Source organism: Polypterus senegalus, chromosome 11 (assembly GCF_016835505.1).
Source record: "Polypterus senegalus isolate Bchr_013 chromosome 11, ASM1683550v1, whole genome shotgun sequence".
NCBI lineage: Eukaryota > Metazoa > Chordata > Cladistia > Polypteriformes > Polypteridae > Polypterus > Polypterus senegalus.
The window spans coordinates 94,957,078-94,974,434 of NC_053164.1; the positions used below are offsets into that span (position 1 = coordinate 94,957,078).

Sequence of the window (17,357 nt, forward strand, 5' to 3'; positions counted from 1 at the left end):
AGAAGCAGTAGTAGATAACAATGCAGCAAACCAAAAACAAAGGAGAACACCATACAAGCAGCTGTTGACATGAAACAACAAAGAAACTCAAGACAAGTACTACAAAATGAAATTAGCAATCAAAAGGCCAAGCTAAAAGATCACTTGTTTAGGAGACTCTCTCTTTATAAAAGAAGATGGCTTTTCCAGCAATTAGAAGGGTATGGAAATCATAGTGTAACTCTTTCACCCTGTTTCTAAAGTCAAAACATTTTGACCATCTAAACTTTCAGCACCTGTCTTCATGATTTTATGTTAATCCAGCAGTATCTCATCTGGAATCTTGAAGAGAACTCATTTCTTACTCAGCAAAGGCTTCCATCTCTTGTCAGAATAATACCCTCACTAATATATCACCACTTTCTTTCTATCCTTAATGTCTATTGCAAGCACACTGCCAGATTTCCAGCATCTATACAAATATGTCAGGTCTGGTTAATCAAGACCTATCACTGAGGTAGCAGCCTGGGCACTTTTTTTATAAAACAATATTATATACAACTCTATATTAATAGAGAGGTTTGCTGTTTCTGATCCCCAAAGATGTATGTGCATGCAACAGTGCTAGGTTGACATTCTCAATGGAGTCACTGCTGTCTCCTTTCTCAGAATAGAAAAATGTAGTTCAGACTGAGAGTAACTTGCTTAAACAGAAGTGACATTCTAATAAGTTCCAAGGCTTCCTGGCTCATATGGTCTTGATTAATGCTTTGGATGATACAGATGGCCCAGTGAAGAATATATTATTGATATTTATTAGATTACGGTGTAATCTGTTAAATGTTCAAAATATATCCTTGTATGATATGAATAAATGTTACAGTAGCCTTTACCGTCATTATTTTTTCAGATTGCAGTAAATACTAAAGAACAGCCGGCTCCACTTGATCTATAGCAGCTGTTATCTGTTGTCAGTGTTTAATTATTACAAATGTCTTGAGCTCTGCTGTTACTAAAAAATGTATTTTTCAATCATGCATATAACCTTGTGATCATTTTTACAAGCACCATATTCATTCAGCAAGGGCAAAGCTAGTACAGTATCAGTCCCATTTGCAATGACAATTGAAGTCTGACACCTCACATTGACCCCCATAATCCCTTGAACCATTTTATTCTTAGCACTTTATTTTCAAAAGTTCCTGGAAATACCCATGACATTTCTGGGTGAATTTGGTCTACACAATGAATGTGAAGTCTATGTCAACCTTGGAATGTCTTAATAAGGCAACTATAATGATGCATTTACTGATTCATTAGTGCTCATGTTGACATAAAAATAAAAAGAAAAACTAATTAGAGCATTGGTGCTGTTGCTAAATTGTCATGTGGTGGCTTGGATTTAGATTTTTTTAAATATTTGCTTTTTTGTGCAAAATTGAGTCACAAATGCACAGGACTGCAGACAAGCTGAAATCACTGATTGCGATTATGTGGACAACAATGTTCGGCATAACCTAAAAAGTTTGACATGTAACAAAGCATTATATACTGGCAAACATCAAAGAAAAAGTAAGGAACGCGTGTCTTCTGTCTGTTTTCTGTCCCCCCTGGCCATTGAACCTTACTCTTATTCGATGTTAATTAATGTTGATTTATTTTGTTTTATAATTGTGTCTTTCATTTTTCTATTCTTTAATATGTAAAGCACTTTGAGCTACTGTTTGTATGAAAACGTGCTATATAAATAAATGTTGTTGTTGTTGTGTGCTGTGCAGGATTACAATATGACAATACTAAAGCATTTGTATCTTGTGTTTGGCACAATCAGTTTACAAGTAATACCTCTTATACCTGAAACTGACCTGTCACAACCAGTTCAGTTTAATCCTGGTTTTTGTAAAAAAGGCACAGAAAAATATTTTCATACTATATCATATTTTCTTTTGCACATTGCCCAGTTTTCTTAGTGTGCCCTGTGCTGGCACACTCTTACTGCAAAAAGTGTTTAGTCAATGGGAAGTTTAAATTCCACATTTATTTTACCATTCATGTTTCTACTGAACCAGGCATCTAATTTGCCCTGTTGTCACACAACAAAAACAGCACATATTTATTTGGGAAATGTTTATACAAATTCATAGCTCAAAGAGCTTAACAAATGGTAAAAGAAAGAAATACAATTATAAAAATGAAAGGTAGAAAAGGAAGAATCCCATACGTAAACATATCCCATAGGTAAACATAAATTAGAATTGAATTTGGGAAGTTTATCTCTGAAGCTTATAATAGCAAAAGTCAGTGTCCGATTTGATAACAAATGCCCAGATGGCATGAGGCAAATGGAAAAAAAAAACTCAAATAGGACTGCAAATGACCTGAAACTTTTTGTGCATACTGGATAAAATTAAAGGAACGTGGAATATAGCTGTCAATGTGAGTAATCTTTATCCATTCTTAGTGTTCCATGGTCAGACAAGTGAAGTACAGTATATTCTTTTGGATTTTTTGTATGAAACACTGTTGATGATAGACTTGGACAATGATTGAGTCAGATACACAAATATGATGCTTATACCTAGGGGAAAACAAATTGATAGTATAATGTATATAGCATGGGAAAGATCATGTAACATGCTTGAAGCTGATGATAAAGGATAAAGTATTTTATCTGTTCTGACACTGTAGAAAGTACACTTCAGTTGTGATCTTTTGGGGGCATTTATCTCCATATGAAATAAATATAACATTAAAATAGCTAAAACTTTATGACAATAAATTCAATTATTTTTATAGTAATTTTGTATGCAGAAGCATCAAGAGATGTGAAGTGGATATTTTTGGAAAAATATATGCATGTACAGTATACTGTTTGTTTGGAAAGCTATATTACAGATTTGCATCCATTTGTTTTATTTTCTTTGCCTTATTCCTTGTTTAAATGTTGTAGGATTAGGAGACTAGATACCAATAAACAGACACATGTGAGAATGCAGTTTTACAACTATAAAAATATCAATTGTTTACATTTTAATATAATTAAATAAACCATGTACATGTACCAACTGTAAATTCCTTTTGAATGCTACAAACAATAGATATGTATACTTCTCTGTCTTAGAAAGAAAAACTTGCCTGCCTTTGGTTTCTTTACTCCTGCTTACTGGATCTAGCAAACTTCATTTGAATTCTGAACACAGATTTTGGGTCCTATATTTGCATGCTTTTCCCATGTCTGCATGGGGTTCTCCTACTACATCCCCAAAACACAAGCAGGTTCATTTAGTGAACCAATCAGCATCTCTTAATTGGCCCTAATATATGTGAAAGTAAGTGCACATATACTGTATGCATATTCATCAATAAACAGGCACCCTGTCTAAGGTTGTTTCCCCCTTTTTGCCCAGAGCCACCATAGTAAGTCTTCCCTTTTCAAAAAAACATGCTGAAAACTAATGGATGGATGAAAAGAATCCCTAAAGGCTGATGAAAAAACTAAGTATTCTGCTTGAACTACCAACCACATCTATTGGATTACATCTTGCCTGAAGAAGGGGCCCGAGTTGCCTCGAAAGCTTGCATATTGTAATCTTTTTAGATAAATAAAAGGTGTCATTTTGCTTGACTTTTCACTACAACCATATCTATAAATTTAAGTCATTTCTGTATCAATCTTTGAGTTTTTCTTAACCACAGGCAGAACTTTTCTCCCCAACCACATAGTACCTTTTAATTTCAACATACGAAAATACTCTGCTCTTCCATTATTTCCCATCTATATTACAGTGATTCCCTTCCTACTGATAGGTTTAACAGAACTGGCTGGTACCAGCATCCTGGCATATGGTGGAAAATTACCATTCAACTGCCTGAACTTCATGAGTTTCCTGTTTATTACAGAATTGCCTTTAACATCCTGCTATTCATCTATAAATACTGACAAACACTACCTTCAGAACACTTCTTATTGTTGCTTTCCATTTATACTTTTAATCCTTAACTCTCTCTTAAAGCTTGTCTGTGATGTTGCTTAGCCCTAATATTTTAACAATTAGTCTACTTGAAAATGTAAGACTTCCATATCCCTAAAAACCAAAACTGTATGCACTTACATACAGATTGTTCTACACTGTCAAAATATATTCCGATTCAATTTATTTACTGATCCAAAGTCAGACTCGTATGAGAAATCTGTCCCTGAAGTGGATGGATTTCAAGGTAACGCAGCTTACTCACCTTCCTTTCTTCGTGCATCCCTCATGACACACCAGAAGAGACTCCAACTTTGTCCGTGTCCTTTTGGATCCTACCACTATAATTCTCAAGCTAAACAGGAAGTAGTTATATCAAAGTAAAAAACATTTTCCAAATCTCTAAGCAAAATTATAGCTAATAAAAGGGGAACCTGGCAATACATCAACCTTTTAATATTTTTTACACCAGCCGCAATATTTTAAAACCTATAATACAATGATACTTAAGCAAATTCAGGTAATAAAGTCATTTAATCTACTTATAATGCTGTAATAGCGATAAATCCCCAGCACAAGTAGAATTCTAAATTCACTTCTTTTAAGTATGGAGACCTCAAGTTCAGTCCTTGAAGGATGCAGGGATTTTAGATTTTTGTTTTTTTTAATAAAATTATTTTATTTTCGAAACCTGTAACATTACATGCTACTCATTCAAACAATAATAACTTAACAGGTACAACCATTTGAATACAATGGAGAAAAACAAAACAAAGCAAAACAAGATTACATCCCAGGAGAAACAGAAAAACACAGACATTAGCAAAAATGAAAAATATGACCAAGTGATTAATAACATAAGAGAGTCAATCACACTCTCAACGTGTTTTATTCTAAAATAATATTAATTATTTCCATGTTTAAAGAAGTCTTTGGACATACCCTCCTAAGAGAGAATTTGATGTTTCTAATTTGAGGAAAAAAAACATTGCTTACCCACTGAGTTATAAAGGGTGAACTGGGATTCTTCCAGTTGATCAAGATAAGTCTGCATGATAGTAGCATAGTACAGTCTAAAACAATTGAATTAGCCATATGTACCTTAATGCCATGTAGGAGTACACTAAATACTGACATTAATAGATCAGTGATGATTGTAACACCAAGGCTGTTTGAGAAGAATGTAAAGAGTGTTGTCCAAAACTGTGCTAAATTTAGTGCAATCACAGAACATATGGCCTAATGAAGCTGGAGCTAGATGGCAGCGCTTGCAGGTTGGGCAGTGCCATTGGTGCATTTTCAACAAATTTAAACAAGATAAATGCAATTGATAGAAGATCTTTTGTTGAATTATGGGATGATTGTTGTGTATAAGAGTAGAGTGTATTCTATATATGGCCGATTTCCACCCGTTTTCTGAGATGCCAATTGAAAGGACTCTTACTTACTGTTGCCTAGGATCTTTGAAGGGTAATTTCTTTGAAATACTTTTATATATTATTGAAACACTCCCTGAGCCTTCATCAAGACTATCCAGAATGGCCTCTAGGATTGACACGGGAGACAGATGTGTAAAGTTCAATAGGTTTCTTTTAACAAAATTTTTAATTTACATATAGGAAAAATTGCATAGCTGGAAAGTTAGATTTGGAACATAATTGTTCATAAGATGCAAATATGTGGTTTATATAAAGATCACTGAAGTGTCTCAATCCCTAGCGTTTTCCACAAGTTAAACACTGAGTAGGTTTGAGTAGGTGGAATAAGACGATTATGGTATCTAGGAGCAACAGATAAGAGCTGTTCTACCTTGAAGTAAGTCCTGCATTGGTTTCATGTTTTATACCTTTTTTCCCCAAACATTTAAACACGTTTCCAGAAACTATGCCTCTGTTTCTCAAAACTTTAAACATAACTGAAAAGAGTTCTCTTGCAAAATGAAACATGGCACTCAAAAACATGTTCTCTCTTCTTTGAACTGATTTCTTCCACCAAAACAATACACACAGCTATATGCTTATATCATGCAGAACATCAAATAAACACTGATGTGATAAATTCAAAACACTAACATCAAACAAAGACCAGCAAAGAGGACTAATTTAGGAACATTTCTGTTAGGTACAATGCCCAGTGGATGCTGGACAGCATGTTTTGCCTTGGAACCCCTGCAGCAGGAGTTTTTTTTTTCTGTCACCCCTACCATCAGATGTTACATTTTTTTTATTATTTAATGTTGTTGCCTAATCTTATTTGGTTCTCTTTTCTGGTCACTTTGGCCTTGTTGTGCAGTAAAGCAATCTGAGCTACATTATTTTCTTGAAAAAATGTTATATAAATAAATGTTATTTTATTTACACAAATATTACAGGATACACATTTTACTGTATAGCTACGTAAATTTAAGACAGAACCTTACAGTATAGGGTACACTTTTGTTGAGCACTGCAGATAGCCACAGAAACCATAAAGGTAAGGTATACTGTAATTACTGTAGAGAGTACAGTTCTCTTCTCTAAAGGCCTAGAAAACTGAAGCTACTTGAAACAGCTCACATTTGGCTGGACTTGCTGCCCAGCTTCAGTCATGGTTAGGCCACGATTGAGTACATGGTACAAAGTTACATGTATTACATTGGTCATATTGGCTTGCCTTTGCCTTCATCCTTTTCTTTTTCCTTCTCCTCTTCTTCCTATTACTCTTCTTCCTCCCCATCTTCTTCCTCATCTTCCTCCTACTCTTCATCCTTTCACTCTTCCTCATCCTTTTCTTCCTCCTCCCCCAGTTCTTATTCCTTCTCTTCTTCCCTCCTCCTCCTCCTCCTCACCCTAGAGGTTTTACCATGGCCTGCTAAGCCTCCTCTTCCTATCTGTCCTTACTGCTCCATACTCTTGCCTAAAACCTATATAAGTCACTTGAGGCCTCTTTTATACTCTGACAAATGATTGAATTGTTCTTCCAATTGAGTTTGTACAGATGCAACATGAGTGAGACTAATTGGTAATCAAGATAGCCAGTGTTTCTAGATGAACAATGTGTGCTAAATGATGCAGTGTGTGTTTAGAGATTTGCAAAACTCTGATTTAGAATGATATTTAAATGAGACCATTGGAATTGTGCTTAGAGTTTAGATGTTTGGAGTCATGTTGTTGATACATGAGCTACACATTTCCAGAATTATGTGCATAGTTCCATCTTTTGCATGAATAAAATGAGAAAAAACTATAAGTAATTGGTGGACAATTAAACAACAAAGGGATTCCAGTTTTTTGTTCCAACCCAGTTGCTTAATTAGAATCCAATGTTTGCCAAAAACAGAGTTCATTATTTAATTAAATTATTATTTAAATCCATGACATAAGTGTATTCCTACATCATCCAAATAATTTGTGGACCAGAGCAGATTACTAATTTTGGCTTTCACTTTATTACTCTCCCATTTCTATCTAAATATTATATTAAAACAATACTTCATAATGGCTGTGGTGGGCTGGCGCCCTGCCCAGGATTTGTTCCTGCCTTGCACCCTGTGTTGCCTGGAATTGGTTCCAGCAGACCCCCATGACCCTGTGTTAGGATATAGCAGGTTGGATAATGACTAAATACCTGATTGACTTCATAATGGACACATGCACAAGGGTGGAAATGTGACCAAGATAGATGGTTAACTGCTGGCCCCTTTGTTATTTGCTGCTCACTGTTAATTGCAATCTGGTTAAGAAAACAAGAACTAAATAAACACATAGAATGCAGCTGTTTAACAACACTAAAACAAGCAGTCACAGGTGGGGAATCCAAACACGCAAATAAAGATGGAGCACCAAAAATGTTATACGAGTAAAGATTGCCTTAGCAGCAATAACTGGCTTCTAATTATGATGCTGGACTGGAGCAAAATCCTGTAGCAACTACAGCCTTCTTGGATCAAACCTGTAGACTCCAGTGCTTTTCTTGCGTACACCAGGGTGTACTCGTTACCCTGGCATACATACTCTTGTAAACCCTACATCAAGGCCCCAAATGTGATGAGTTGCACATGCTCTTGAGGCACAAATCACTGGAGAGTGACGCTGCAGTTTCCAAGCTACGAATCAGGCACCACAGGCTAAACCAGTCTCTTCTCACCAAGTGCACTGTGTCAGAGTGTGTTGATGGCACCTGGGGATGCAGAGGCAGGCAGGCAGCCTAACAGCGGAAAGTGTTGGTGAACACAGAGCTGCAGCAGTAAAAACCAAGATGTCTCTATGTTCTTACCTGGTTTATTTCTCAGGCTTACAACTATATAAGAACACTTGTGAAGGAAATGCACAGCTATATGCACAAATATATTTTAAATCTTAAATAAGTGAGAAAAACAAAACTACTAAACAAGGAGGGGGATAATTAAATCTAAGGGAAAATTCTTCCTTCATAGACATTCACGTGTTACCAGCAAACAAACAAACAACACTCTTATTACTGTCTTGACATCTTGCCATATTTTCGCTAATATTTCTTTCGCCTTTTTATTGGCTATAGGCAGCTCAACTTTAAAGATGCATTGCCACCACATACTGAAGCGGAGAATGTCTCTAACATCGAGCTTTTTGTTGCTGTTTAGTAGTTCACCAAATAAACCAAGACACGTCTATCCCAACTCGAATTACCTGGCAAATGCACGCCAATGGAGAGAAATTTTGAATAAAAGAATACGACGTAGAACGCAGCAAAAAAATAAACGTCCTCTGACTTTCAACTGTTTTTACTTTCAGTAAACTTAATGTGTAAATATTTGTATGAACACTAAAAGAGTCAACACCATAAGACAAAAAAAACTAAAAATGTTTCACAATGTGTCCCTGAATGAAGGGAGGCTCAAAATCAAAAGTACCAGTCAGTATCTGGTGTGGCCACCAGCTGCCTGAAGTACTGCAGTGCATCTCCTCCTCATGGACTGGACCAGACTTGTCAATTCTTGCTGTGAGATGTTACCCCACTCTTCCACCAAGGCACCTGCAAGTTCCTGGACATTTCTGGGGGGAATGGGCCCTAGTCCTCACCCTGCGATCCAACAGGTCCCAGACTTGCTCAATGGGATTGAGATCCGGGCTCTTCGCTGGCCATGGCAGAACACTGACATTGTTGTCATGCAGAAACTCACGCACAGAATAAGCAGTATGGCTGGTGGCATTGTCCTGCTGGAGGATCATGTCCGGATGAGCATGCATAAAGGGTACCACATGAGGGAGGAGGATGTCTTCCCTGTACTGCAAGGCATTGAGATTGCCTGCAATGACAACAAGCTCAGTCCGATGGTGATGTGATACACCGCCCCAGACCATGACGGACCCCCCACCTCCAAATCGATCCCGCTCCAGGGTAAAGGCCTCTGTGTAACGCTCATTCCTTCGACGATAAACACAAATCCGTCCATCACCCCTGGTGAGACAAAACCGTGACTCATTAGTGAAGAGCACTTTTTGCCACTCCTGTCTGGTCCAGCAAAGGTGGGTTTGTGCCCATAGGCGGCGTTGTTGCTGGTGATGTCTGGTAAGGACCTGCCTTACAACAGGCCTACAAGCCCTCAGTCCAGCCTCTCTCAGCCTATTGCGGACAGTCTGAGCACTGATGGAGGGATTGTGTGTTCCTGGTGTGACTCGGGCAGTTGTTGTGGCCATCCTGTACCTGTCACGCAGGTGTGATATTCGGATGTACCGATCCTGTGCAGGTGTTGTTACACGTGGTCTTCCACTGCGAGGATGATCAGCTGTCCTTCCTGTCTCCCTGTAGCGCTGTCTTAGGCGTCTCACAGTGCGGACATGGCAATTTATTGCCCTAGCCACATCAGCAGTCCTCATGCCTCCCTGCAGCATGCCTAATGCACGTTCACGCAGATGTGCAGGGACCCTGGGCATCTTTCTTTGGGTGTTTTTCACAGTCGGTAGACAAGTCTCTTTAGTGTCCTGCGTTTTTAGAACTGTGACCTTAAATGCCTACTTTCTGTAAGCTGTTAAGGTCTTAACGACCATTCCATAGGTGCATGTTATTATGATTATGGTTAATTGAACATGCATGGAAAACATTGTTTAAACCCTTTACAATGAAGATCTGTAAAGTTACTTGGATTTTTAAAACATTATTGTTGAAATACACAGTCCTGAAAAAGGAACGTTTCTTTTTTTGCTGAGTTTATGTTGCGTAGGGAGATGGCGAACTCTTACTTTCCTGTTCAGAATTGGATCTGTCAAGTGTCAATTAAATTACAACGCATTACTCAGAATCGTGATTGGCGAAATTATGAAACCGTCAGCTTTAGCGGTCCATAATTGGACAATGGAGCGTTAGGGCGGGCTCTATGGGCAATGAATGGGGAAATAGGCGGAAGTAAGTGTGGGGTCAGAGTGACTCGTGTAAGTGTTGAGGTAAGTTAGAAAATTGCTTGTTGACGTTGGTTAGTAACTGTTTTTAAAGAACCTGTCAACACTGCAGGTAGAGAATCTGAATACGAGTGACTATACGTCAAGATTTTTTAATCTAACGAAAGGAATTCGATTGACTTACGAAGTAAGGGAGCATTTTGTTAATATGTATCAGTTGTTACTTGCAGGGTTCGAATGAGATAATTATGTTGATATTCTTGGTTAAATGCTATTAAGTAACAGTTATAAATACAGCCATTTTATTCACACATATGTCTTGTTAGTCTTTGTTTCGGTTTACATTTAACCCCTGTAAGCTTCATTTGCGGTTTGTTTTAGAAATATGTTCGTTGTCTTGTCACTGTCAACAGCATTGTCGTTGTACTGTATTGCTGCAGTGATCGAAAATTTTTCAGAAAGAGTACACCTCTTGCCTGCGGCTGGAATTTGATCGGGGTGGGCAGTTGACATTTTGAGACAATTGGATAGGCTAAAATACACGCGTACGACTCCAATGCACATTTTAGATCGTTATTACTTTTTAAAGTGATTTATACACTAAAAAACTCCGTACGATTATGATGAATGCACAGATATCCGTGTGACTGTTATATAGTTTCAATAAAGAATATTCGTGCCGTCTGAAACACGTTTTTGACCTCAGGGAAGTGACTGTACAGACCGAACGGTCGCAGCCCTCTTTATGAGGTTATTCATGGTGTCCTTCTCTTTGGTACAAAGAATAAATCCACGTTTTCCATTATGTCATCTGGTTCATTGGCGGCTGAGAGTGTGCGTAGCTCAGTGTGCCATGTGGCGGACTGGCTCCGTGTTCAAAAGTGGTCAGCGCTCTTGCCCTGCTGATAGCACACTGATTTCCTCGAAACAGAACTGGAAGAGCCGGTTGGATGGATCACAATCTTAATTTTGTTGAGTTTTAGTCGTGAAGGTTATGTAAGGTACAGTTACCAACACAACATTCTAAGTTTTTATGCTTAAAGATGATTATTTAAAAGTTTTCATACCATCAAGATCTTTGCATGGAGGTTGGATTCATTTTAAAAGTAATTTATGTAAACCGAACATTTTACCAGTGAAGCCCATTGAATTGGTATAATATAATGGCACTGGAACTTTCTCCAGAAGACTTCCGTCACAAAAAACATATTTAGTTTTTAGATAAGACTTAGTTTGGGAGCGGTAATTTAAGAAAGTTTTCACCCTGAACTATTGAAAGAAACACTAAAAACCAAATCAGTTTTTTTTTTTTTGGGTTTTTTGATTCATGTAGTCAATATGGGGTACATCCTTAGTGTTATGCAAAAAAGATCATGTGTACTTTTTTAATTTTTTTTATTTACTAATTCTTGACCTTGATGTTGTAGAATTACCATGCTTCCAATGGTTTTTATTGTTGTGAGGTCTCTGGGTCATAGTTATGTATCTCCGTTTCATCGCTAGTTATGAAAAGCTTTTTAAATGTTTTTTTGTTCAGATTCATTAGCTTGCATGTGGTGACATATAATTTCAAGATTCAACATTGTGGCCACCCTCGGTGCACTGACCTTACTTCTGTTTAATTGTTCCTGAAGAATGGGTTCAGCTGACCACAACTATTCTCTGTAAAGCCTGCCATCTTGCACACTTTCATTCTTTGGTTCTCCGTTATCTCTTGTTTTCTGTCAAAGGTCATTTTCAAGAGAGGTCCTACCATGATAAAATTCTGACTGTGGAACTGATTCTGACACTCGTTGGTTAGGCATGAAATAAATATCTGAAAGTGTATTGTTTCCTAATGTTAGAAATTCAGAGATAACATGATGATTGATTTTTGCAGTTTTTAGTGTCTCTATTGATTTGATACTGAAACATGAAGCGAGTGACTTGAGCATGGGAAAGGTGCTATATAAATAAAATTTACTATTATTAAAATACATCACAAACCACACATCTTAGAAACTTGTAGTACATAATTTTTACATAGGGAGCTAATTTTTGGCCACTTCCAAGATAAATGCTGCAGAATACCCCTTTAAAGGAACACTTTGTCCAAAAATGACATTTTTTTATGTTACTTACCCCATGCAGTTTGTAGTGTTGGCTGAAAAAATTTCAGTCTCATGTTTTCATGACATAACACACTTTCTGACAGAATGGGTGTCTAATGCTGAATCACAGGAAATATTATCAAAAAATGTTAGTGAAAAAATCTAATGCCAGTTGTGTTGTGTCATCAACCTGTCAAGACATCAAGTCATAAGCTCACAACTGACAAAACACATGGATTGTTTGGTAATATCTGGTTAAATAAATCCTTCAAGAAAATCAGAGTAGTGAGCGAACATGTAACACATTCACATGTGATCAATCTTTTGAATTGAAGACCGGACTCTTCCCAGTGAAAGAGGAGGAGAGGCGGGTCTTCAGTTCAAAAGCTGAATATCATGTGAATGTCTTACCTGTTCTTGCACTGCTCTGATTTTCTAGAAGCATTTATTTAACATTATTTTAGCAAAAAATGCACTTGTTTTGCCCATTGTGAGCATACAACTGGATGAATTGACATAGGGATGGTGCAACATGAGTGACATGATTTTTTTTTTTTAAAAAGACTTTTTATATTTTTTGGTGTGGTCCAGTGTTGGTCTCCATAGATGCCCATTCTATTAGAATGTTTATTAACCCTGCTACCATGAAAGCATGGGGTTAATATTTTTCTTGGCCATCACTACAAACCACATTGGGTAAGTAACATGTAAAAATATTTGTTTTGGGTGGAGTATTTCTTTAAGGTTGAAGTGAAAAACTATTAGGTCACTTCTCACAACTTCAACATAGGCTGCTAGTTCTTATTCACTGAAGGTTTGCAAAATGATTTTAAAGTTACCTTTGAAGGTTCCCAAGTTGGTACTGTGATTCACACTGATAGATGAAATAACTTTGCTTTGAAAGAGAAAAACAGCTGTTGTACTGTCTGTTTTTGTTATAATTTGTTTTTCAGTGTGTTGCAAATGTTCATGGGATGTAGGAATGTTCTACTAGCAGGACTTAAAATTCAGTCTGTATATGTGCAACAAGCCACTTATTAGTGTAATTGAGTATAGCACCTTTAAAACCTTCAAAACTGCAACTTTTTATTCTTTTTGGGCAAGCTATTTTAAAACTGAATGGCTTGATCTCATTAATTTTTTTCATCAGAATCAGAATTCACTTTATTACCCATGTACATTAAAGTGTACTAGGAATTTGTCTTGATAGTACTAGGGCGAGACAGAATACAAAATATAAATATATGAATGTATATGAAGGTAAAATATAAAATGATAAAATTATGATGCAGCATACAAGGGCAATACAAAAGAAACAAAGAGATAGTAGGATTAAAGTGCCCAGATGTACAGGTATACATAGATACTGAGAAGCTCAGACCTAATTAGTAAGAATAATTGCACATGGGGAAAAAACTGTTTAGGTGATGGGCTGTTTTAGCTTTTACTGGACAAAGACTTTTGCTGGACGGAAGTCTTTGGAACAGGTGATGCCCTGAGTGAGTCGGATCAGCAGTGATCTTTGTGGTCATCTTCCTTACCCTGGACTCCTATAGAACTGTAGTTTACAGTAAGTTACAGCCTACAATCATTTCACAGGCTTTGATGGTATGTTGTAGAATGGCCTTAGCCTGAACAGAGGCAGCACCAAACCAGAGAGTTAGATGATGTCAGAGTGGACTCGATGATGGCCGTGTAGAATTAGACCAGTATTGCTTGAGGAAGATTGAATTTCCTCAGCTGACGCAAAAAAAATATTCTCTGATGGCCTTTCTTAATAATGCATATGATGTTATTGTCCCACTTAAGGTTTGGTGACAGCACAGTGCTCACAAACTCAAATGATTCTGTCATCCCAACATCTGAGTCATTTATGGCAAGTGATAGGTGAGAAAGTGACAGTTTCTTGAAATCAATGATCATCTCCTGAGTTTTTTGTCTGTATATGGACTCATTATTATTTGAAATGAGGCCTAAAGTCATTTGCAAATTTAAGATTTTTGACAGATGAATTGTCAGAGGTACAGTCATTTGTATAATGTGAGAAGATATGTCAGATATCTTCAACGTTCAACGTCAACTGTACGTACTGTTTGCTATCTGTAAGAAAGTCTGTGATCCAATTTTAGATTAAACTAGGCAGGTTGAACTGGGTGAGTTTCTTATCTATCTTATCTTATATGATTGTATTGAAAGCAGAGTTAAAGTCCACAAACAAGATCCTCACATATGCCCCTGGCCTATCAAAGGTATTGGTAAGTAAAGCTCAGACCCAAATTCACTGTATCGTCCACAGACTGGCTGGCACTGTATGCAAACTGAAATGGGTCCAGAAAGTCTTTTGTAGTATTCCTGAGGGAATTTCAGAATAAGACTTTCAAAGGTCTTCATTACGACAGAGGTTGAAACTGCTGGTCTATAGTCATTTAAGCCTCTGATTTTGATATTTTTGCTACTGGAATGATCATGGATGTCTTGAAGCAGGCAGGAACAGTGCATATATCCAGAGATTGGTAGAAAATGTCTGCAAATACTGTAGACAACTGGTCTGCACACTGCCCGAGTGTGGAAGGGGAAATAGGGGCCTGCAGCTTTTTGAATATTTTGCTTTTTGAATAAGCTGCAGACGTCTTTTGCAGAGATGACAGGAGATGGAAGCTGAGAAGGAGTGCAGAGTAGTAACAGTGAGACTATTGGGTAGATTTATGTTGTGATTTTTTTCATATATTTTCTTAGTACAGTAATTCACCATGGGATGGGACATAGAGTTCATTGCCCTTTCAGTACTTTGTTTTGGATTTCAGTGTCACAAGATAAATAGTTTTTCTACCCAATGTCTAAATGTGACCATTGTGTTTGGTATGATTACACAGATACAGGAAACTTTTTTTAATTTTGTTTATTTGTGATGTAGTTTTGTTTTAGATACTGTATATACTAAGCTTTACACCTGTTGTAATGTTTGAGTCTAGTTAAATTCTAGCCGCCTTTTGCATATACAGGGATCTGAATAAGTGGATTATTCTTTCCTGCGTGGAAAAAAGACTCAAATCTGGTTACCTTAGCATTTGAAAGGGAACTATATAATCAAACTATTGGCAACAAGATGCTCAGGAGGTGGTTCTATCCTGGGTGAACTTGCAGTCAAAAAGCACTCGCACATCTTTGTATAACAGCCTAATAGAACAAATTAGGTGTACCACACAAAGCCTTTCCGAATAATAGTTATCTAAAATAATATGTAACATTTGGCAAAGCATTTTATATTTTATTCAAATTATATTAATTGTATGCTGTGTTATTTAATTTAGGCTTCTTGTTCATGTACAGTATATCTTGAGACATTTTCTTCTGGTTTTATGATTGCTTTCAGCATCCTAAAGGTGTACATGCTAGATTTATTGGTATGGTATGAGTTTGCCATATAATGAGTGTGTCTATCTTTGCATGCAAAGATGCTGGAAAAGATTGTAGCTTCCTGTGAACCTGTAACACAATAATTCTAGGTTTTATAAGTAATGGATACATGTTTTGAACTCAAGATACTACGTATTGTGCAACTTGTCATACAAAGTATTTGCTGATCCTGAATTGAATTTATCTAGATGCCTTATTTTACCAGATGTGATGATTACTTTTAACAGTTTTATCTGCTATTGTGCTTCCTTTGTTTTTATGGTTTACTTTTAGCTTGTGACATAGTGGCTAGTGCTTGTCCCTCATAGCCTCAGAGTACTGTAGTCACATTTCATTAGAGTGATGTATGGGAGAGCTATATTTTGTTGCAGCCATTTTAGATGACCAATAATTCTTAAATATAATATTAAAAGTATGTCCAGTGCTAATGTACATCGTCTGGGTCATATTGTTTTTTTGTTGTTGTTTCTCATCTCTGTAGAGTGGCAGATCTAAAATATTTGTTTCCATTTTTAAATGTTTGAGATAAATGATTGTGTTTATTCACTTTGATTTACCTGAATACTTGTACTGGGGAACTGGATGTGTTTGATAAACCAGCAGGTATAGGGAAAGCCATTTTATGCTATGTTTAGTAATGGAGAGGTGGGCTGGTAAAATGGATTAGGGTTCATTTGATTGGACCTAATTTCTGTGACTCTAAATGTTCCTCTACAAATGCATATGTTTGTGTGCCTGCATGTGCCATGCAGTCTTAATAATTATGTGCACTGCCAAAGTTTAATAATGTTAAACAAAATATTTAAATATTATTGGCAGTTGTCATTTATACAGTAAAATGCCTGTATATTCAGCCAACATGCAACAGTTTGCCATTCTCTGACACCATGATAAACAAAAATATAGAAAGTACAGAACTTAATTTTATTGAATAGAAAACATTCATCAGCTGAACAGATGCACTGCTTTCTCCTTTTCAGTTATGTTTCCATATATTATTAGGCACGTTTTTATATTATATATTATGTGATTTCTCAATTTTTTTATATAATTTATAATAATTTTTACTATATATATATATATATTGTGGCGGAAGTGCCGGCTGTCCTCCCGGCTGCTCTCCGGCGCCGTCATAAATCTTCCCCAGCACTTCCTGGTGTGGCGGGAGTGCTGGGGAAACAAGTCCCAAGGCATTGGGGCCTCCTGGCGGTGACCACGGGCCCCTACAGGGAAGGGCTTCCATGCCCTCGACCCGTGGCCCCAAAGCAACCGGAAGGCAAACCCCGTGATCCAGGCAGGGCTCTGACCCTCTTCCGGTCCCTCCTGGCGTCCCGGCCGGTCATGGCCCTGGCATCCCTGACAATATATATATATATATATATACACTAGCAAAATACCCACGCCGCAGCGAGAAGTATTGTGTTAAAGAAACAATGAAAAAGAAAAGGAAACATTTTAATATTAACGTAACATGATTGACAATGTAATTGTGTTGTCATTGTCATGAGTGTTGCTGGCATATATATATATATATATATATATAT

The 17,357-nt window shown here is 37.1% G+C and overlaps 1 protein-coding gene across 2 annotated transcripts in view; it reads left to right on the forward strand.

Moving 5' to 3' along the window:
- The first annotated feature begins 10,265 nt into the window (after positions 1-10,265).
- dpp3 (dipeptidyl-peptidase 3) overlaps positions 10,266-17,357 on the forward strand; it is a 56,667-nt gene continuing 49,575 nt past the window's right edge. Inside the window, exon 1 of one of the 2 annotated variants that reach the window (XM_039769291.1) lies at positions 10,266-10,351. The gene's annotated coding sequence lies outside the window, so the exon portion shown is untranslated. The other variant, XM_039769292.1, reaches the window with a different exon arrangement.